At 45.3% G+C, this 7,058-nt stretch overlaps 1 protein-coding gene across 2 annotated transcripts in view; it reads right to left on the bottom strand.

Annotated features, from left to right (window-relative positions):
• LOC137376220 (synaptosomal-associated protein 25) overlaps nucleotides 1-931 on the bottom strand; it is a 108,326-nt gene extending 107,395 nt beyond the window's left edge. The window contains exon 1 of one of the 2 annotated variants that reach the window (XM_068044341.1): nucleotides 756-931. The gene's annotated coding sequence lies outside the window, so the exon portion shown is untranslated. The remainder of the gene's footprint in view (nucleotides 1-755) is intronic. The other variant, XM_068044342.1, reaches the window with a different exon arrangement.
• Nucleotides 932-7,058: the final 6,127 nt, after the last annotated feature.

The raw sequence follows: 7,058 nt of genomic DNA on the forward strand, positions 1-7,058 counted from the left end.
GAAGGGCATGTTCATGGAAGTTTTACAATCACCAAAAAAAAAAGCCAAATCGCCCAGAGACATACACCAGGTGCTCGCACAGAACGGAGCGAAAACTCGAAATGTCTTTAAACCACTGCGTTTCCTGCAGCATAGAGAAATAAAACCCACACTGTCGACACAATTGAACCGGGGTTGCAATAGGTAATTTAATAGAACACAGCTCCAGAAATGACCAGGTTCAATTTGTCCCATTTCCAACTGCCTGACTGAGGCAAGAACAGGCAGGTAATTGAATGCCTCTCCTTGCTCCAAAACCTCCTAGCTCCTTCTCTTGTACGTGGTCAAAATAAACGTCGGACGTGTCTTTAGTAAACCGACTAGCTCTGAGAATGGGTTTTCTTAGAAATATATAGCCACATTGCTTGTTATTTCCAGGAAACCGATTGATTGATCAGCACCGCCTGGTACAGACAGCGGGCGAGCGCTGTCCAAGGTACTGAAACCGCCCAGCGGCAGGACAGCAGCTCCCCTCCGAGAAATTAAACCATGAAGCAAAACAGGGAAGGGGTGGCGACTCACCACAAGTCCCCTTAATGCCCAATTCATGCAACAACAACAACAACAACAACAAAAAACAAATTTAAATAGCTGGCGATTTAACTAAAACATAACAATACCCGCGCACATCTGCTGGGCGCTTGCTCGCCAGGGGATCTTCTGCTGGAAGAGCGTGAGAGTAAGGAAGTACTGCACAGTTTGGCTGGATTTCTCACCTGGTCTGTAAAAAGAAGAATCAAAAATGTGGATGGCAGCTCCCAACTTCTGCTAGCTTCGCCCGGTGTGAAGACTAGGGGAGAGAGGCGGGTATCCACGTCCAGGGTAGACACACTGATGCTACTGCTCCTTCGCTGGTGTCGCCGCTCTGTATGTGTGAGTGTGTGTGAATGTAACAAGTGCTAGCCTCTTCCCTCCCCACTCTCTCTCTCTCTCTCTCTCTCTCTTTCTTCAATGGCAACAGCTCTGGTCCCCATCGAGCATGTCCGCCTTTGACGTCAGCGCTTTATATAGACCTTACTGAGGGACAAACATCAGACACTGGCTTTGAGTCATCAACAGCTGCTCTCAGGATTTCTCCCTTCCCTTGTCATAATTATTACAGACTGTGTCAGCCCGTCGCTTCGTGGCAGCGCCTTCAACTCGATAAACTGTAGCGGTTCAAGAAGGCAGCTCACCACCACCTTCTTAAGGGCAACTGGGGATGGGCAATAAATGCTGGCATAGCCAGCGACGCCCACATCCAAGAAACGATTTTTTTTTAAAAAATGAACTTGTTAAAGATTTTTAATATTCCCTATCGATCCTGCTTTTTGCGTGTGATCTAAAAGCAGAGTGTCCGATATTTTGAAGCAACGCTGCTGAGTTCTCAGTAAGTTGGTGCATGAGAATTTAACACCTACTGTAGCATCATTTCTGTATTTCGCCATTGGGAAGGTCTGAGTGGGATTGCCCCGAACGTCACCCACACACCTTAAAATAAATATTTGGACCTGCATAAGGTGCATTTATTCAGCTAATTTTCCCAGAATTTGCAGGAAGTTGTTGTAAAGCGTAAATTATTTGCTGGGGAAAAAAACCCTTGCCTTACTGCCTTTCTTTTCTAAAAAAAAATGTTAATTTTGCTCCAGTGTCGCCTTGGGGCAGTGTTCTATGTTATAGAAATGCAAGGTGTTGTTGTATTCTAACACTGTTTTCAAATATAGCCGCTATGCAGTGCTGGGCAATATTCCAAACACAAATACAGAATCGAATATAAAAGCAGAAAGTGCTGGACACACTCAGCGGGCCAGGCGGCATCTGTGGTGAGAGAAACTGCGTTAACATTTCAGGTCCATGACCCTTCACTAACATGAGACATTAACTCCGCTTCTCTCCCCACAGATGCTGCCTGATCTGCTGAGTATTTCGAGCACTTTCTCTTTATTTCACATTTTCAGCATCCGCAGCATTTTGCTTCTGCTGTCACTAAAGACCACCTGTTCCAAAACGAATTGTACCCGCTGAATCTTATCATGTCAACTGTCTGATAGATATATACATTTTAACTACAATACTTTGAGATGGGGGAGAGGCGGAGAGATCTGTCCTCCTTGAGTGTACATATCTTACAATCCTTTCAGACAGAAGGAGTACGAGGTTATCCAACAACTAAACTAAATTAAAAGGTTTTATTATGTTTGTTATTAAATTGAACGTCATATTTCAACAACGCAACAATGAACCATAATAAAATCCCGTTTGATGTTCTGGACACTCAAAAGCAAGTTAACTGGACCTGGTGCAAAGTTGGGGGTTCGGGAATAATTCACCTGCAAAAATATTGCGTGGACTCAGTTTTGAACTGGAGCTCTCTCCACGGACAGGGGCAGTTGCTATTTGGCAATCAACTTCCTTTCTTCTAATCGAGGTAAGATATGATACGTTTTCAGGAAGTGACGTGTTTGCTCCATTTTTGGAAGTGCGTGAAAGCCTTAAATGGGCAGTCAATTTCTCCATTCTGAGTATTGTGAAATAATCTTTTTTTTAAAAAACCAGCCAGTAGTCCTAGTTTAAACTCTTGCCCAACCCTCCTGCACACAATGCGCCTCGGCCAATGCTTTGCAAGTACCTGCCCCATCGGGGTCAGACTTCACTGGAAATCCCACACTTCAGCATCGGATGTATTTGTGCATCTATCGGTGCTCAGTATGATTGCACTGTGAAGAGTATATTGTTCAATAAGAGGCATCAGAAGAAACGAAGTGGAAGTGATCATTTTAAAAATTGCCAGGCAGATATTACCAAGGCAAACAGACTACAAATTATGGGCAGACGCACATAATACATTCAAGCTTCCGAGACCAGCATTGGAAAGATTTCAGCTCACACACCATTGCACAAACGCAATATGAGAGTATTAAGGCTCCTCAGATGTCGGGAGTAGCTTTAACATTGTATGTTATATTTAATGTCACGAAGCGAGCTATAAATGTGCAAAAACTGCAGTTACCCTGAGCTTACTGGTATTTTAAAGGTTAACCTTATGCAATTAAACCGAATTTACAATCCTAAGTCAAAATTGCATGCTTTCCTACTTTTCATCTTATTTTGTCTTCTTCCCCATTCTTCTGAATTTTTATTTTAACATTTACTTTATTTCTAACTTTTCTATGACTTTTTTGACAAATAGCTTAAAACTGTGACATCTATGCTGCCCAGGTCCCACAATTCAGTTTGGGTAGTCTTTTTGGCTGTTAGAATTTAGTTTGTTAATTAATCTGACAGGGAGATTATATTTGGGAATAAACATATGGAAATGTTTACTGAAGTTAAAAAAAAAAGTCAATCGTAGAATTCTGGAAAGTTACTTAAAATGTTGTATACTGCTTAGATGCAGAAACGTGATGCAGGAAAAATGACCAGCATTTATTATGAAATCATTGCATATTTTATCTTACCTCGATTGGAGGAAAGGAAGTTGATTGCCATACAGCAACTCCCCCTGTCTCTGTTCTTTCTTAAAAACAGTCAACCATATTTTAAAAATGTATTTCTTTATTATGTGCATGTCACTGGCTAGGCCCATCCCTATTTGCCCTCATGAATGTCGTGTTGAGCGCCTTCTTGAACTCCCGCAGACCATGTGGTGAAGGTACACCCACAGTGCTGTTAGATAGAGTTCCAGGATTTTGACCCAGCAACAATAAAAGAACAGCGATATAGTTCGGAGTCAGGATGGTGTGTGCCATTGAATGTCAAGGGTAGGTGATTATACTCTTGTCTTGTTGGAGATGATCATTGCCTGGCACTAGTGTGACATACATGTTACTTTCCACTTATCGTCCCACACCTGGATATTGTCCCGATCTTTATGCATGCGGGCATGGACTGCTTCATTATCTGAGGAATTGCAAATGGAACTGAACACTGAACATCAGCGAACATCCCCACGTCTGTCTTTACGGTGGAGGGAAGGTCGTTGATGAAGCAGCTAAAGATGGTTGGGCCTAGATACTAGCCTGAGGAACTCCTGTAGTGATGTCCTGAGGCTGAGATGATCGGTCTCCAACAACCACAACCATCTTCCTTTGTGCTAAGTATGACTCCAACCAGTGGAGTCTAACTCCTCTAACTTCATCCAGTCCTGGCGAACTATCATTGACCTGAAAAGCTAACCCCTCTTCTCGCTCCAGAGATGCTGAGTACTTACAGTATTTTCTGTTTTTATTTCAGACTTCCAGCATCTACAGTATTTTGCTTTAGTTTTAATGAACAAATTAAACACTTGTCAGAAGCGCCACCCAGTGGCCAGAGCCTGAACCTGAGTGAAGACTCAGAGCAGTTATTTGAAGAATTTCAGTGAGAGGTCTGGATTTTCCCAGTGACGTGGAGAGGGGGTTAGAGGTGGAGTGGGGGAGTGAGGGCAGTGGGCAAATGGAAGGGAGCAGCATCGGTATGGTTCCCTAATGCATTCCAGCCTCCGGGGAACTTTCCCAGCGTTGGGCTGCTAACTGGATCTCCTGTCTGCTCCATGGAGGCAGGCAGCAGTTACGTTGGTTAAGGCCCCAATTCGCGACGATTTTGCAGCATTGCTGGAACTGTCCCACCAGTGGAGCAGCCCCCACCCCACATTGTGTGCGGAGGTGGCCAGTTGATTGGAGGTTGCTACCCTGCGGCAGGTTGGGGAGCCACTGGAGTCGGAGGCTCCATAGTGCAATGATCGGACTGCATGGTTGAAAAGCCGCAATCACTGCCACGTCTGACCCTGCGGACGGGTTTCCCTTCCAGCATGATGTCGCTACCAGCTTTAGGAGTCTTCAGTGCGGTCCTATATTAGCCAACGAGAACTCCTCCATGTTGAGATATCCTCGTAGACCCTGACCTGCCTCAGCCATGCTCACCTCTCTCAGTGGGTGTGCCTAGTCTCCAGAGCTGCCGACCCTTGGACTGGGCCCGTGGCATCAGGGGCCCGCCCATCCACCATCCCTAATATGAGGGCAAGTGTGGAGATGGCCGATTAGGAGGCCGCCTCCCAGAAGATTGCACCGCCAGTCGCACTGCCGGCAAGTGCAGGCTTGGGACCCCCATTTGGTCTCGGCATTATGGTCCTGAAACCTGTGGTAAAATCCAGCCCAGAGTGTTCCATTAGCATTGGAAAATCCTATGAAACATCACAGGTCTCACGAGAAAAGGGTGACACACGACACGGCAAGTAGTTGTTTTTTTTATGCAGTCATGGGATGTGGGCGTCGCTGGCTAGGCCAGCATTTATTGCCCATCCCAAATTGCCCTTGCGAAGGTGGTGGTGAGCTGCCTTCTTGAACCGCCGCAGTCCATGTGGAGTAGGTACACCCACAGTGCTGGTAGGAAGGGAGTTCCAGGATTTTGACCCAGCGACAGTGAAGGAACTTGCAGGTGGTGTTGTTCCCATGTCCCAGGATGCCAATTCACACTTGGAGGGTGTTGGTTATTTCAAAGTTAATGTGTGAGGATTGACTTGACCGTTGTGCTAATGAAGCCATTTTAGGTAATTCGATCACTTAGAGCAAGCCATTGTTCTGGCTGGGCCTCTTGTTAGACTTTCTGTCTCCAGTTAAATCTCCTGCTATTTCAGATGTAAATTGCAGTGGCCATCTTGGTTGTTAGTTTTTAAAAAGTTATTGTAGGATTATTCCCTGTTAAAAGTCTAATGTAAGTTTCCAACCGATGAAATTAATATTTCTCATTTGGCATATATGGTTTTCTTGACAGAATGTAGGCATCACTGGGAAGGCCAGCATTTGTTGCCACCCCTAATTGCCCTTGAGAAGGTGATGGTGGGCTGCCTTCTTGAACTATTGTAGTTCGTGTGATGTAGGTGCACCCGTAGTGCTGTTAGGGTGTTCCAAGGTTTTGACCCAGCGACAATGAAGGAATGGTGATATAGTTCCAAGTCAGGGTGCAGTGTGGCTTGGACGGGAACTTGCAGGTGGTGGTGTTCCCATGCTCTTGCTGCCCTTGGCCTTCTAGGTGGTCGAGGTCACGGGTTTGGAAGGTGCTGTTGAAAAAGCCTTGGTGAGTTGCTGCAGTGCATCTTGTAGATGGTACACACTGTAGCCATGGTGCGACAGGGGTGGAGGGGGTGAATGTTTAAGATAATGGATGGGGTTCCCACCAAGTAGGCTGCTTTGTCCTGGATGTTGTCAAGCTTCTTGAGTGTTTTTGGCACTGCACTCATCCAGGCAAATGGACAGTATTCCATCACACTCCTGATTTATGCCTAGTTGATGGTGGACAGTCTTTGGGGAGTCAAAAGGTGAGTTGCTCACCACAGAACCCCAGCCTCTGACCTGCTTTTGTAGCCACAGTATTTATATGGCTGCTCCAGTTAAGGTTCTGGTCAATGGTGACCCCTAGGATGTTGATGGTTGGGAATTTGATGATGGTAATTTCGTTGGATGTCAAGGGAAGGTGATTAGACTTTTTTTATTGGAGATGGTCATTACCTGGCAGTTGTGTGGTGCTAATGTCAGTTGCCACTTATCAGCCCAAGACTGAATGTTGTCCAGGTCTGGCTGCATGCGGTCATGAATTGCTTCATTATCTGAGGAGTTGTGAATGGTACTGAACACTGTAATCATCTGTGAACATCCCCACTTCTGACATTATGATGGTGGGAAGGTCATTGATGAAGCAGCTGAAGATGGTTGGGCCTACGATACTACCCTGAGGAACTCCTACTGTGATGTCCTAAATTGAGATAATTAGCCTTCAATAACTACCACCATCTTCCTTTGTGCTAGGTATGGCTCCAGCCAGTGAAGTCCCATTGATTTCAATTTTACTTGTACTCCTTGATTCCACACTCAGTCAAATGCTACCTTAATATCAAGAGCAGTCACTCTCACCTTACCTCTTGAATTCATCTCATTTGTCCATTATTAGACCAAGACTGTAAGAAGGTCTGGAGCCAAGTGGTCCTGGTGGACCCCAAACTGAACATTGGTGAGCAGGTAATTGGTGAGTAAGTACCCCTTGATAGCACAGTATCTGACACCTCC

Source organism: Heterodontus francisci, chromosome 13 (genome assembly GCF_036365525.1).
Source record: "Heterodontus francisci isolate sHetFra1 chromosome 13, sHetFra1.hap1, whole genome shotgun sequence".
Taxonomy (NCBI): Eukaryota; Metazoa; Chordata; class Chondrichthyes; order Heterodontiformes; family Heterodontidae; genus Heterodontus; species Heterodontus francisci.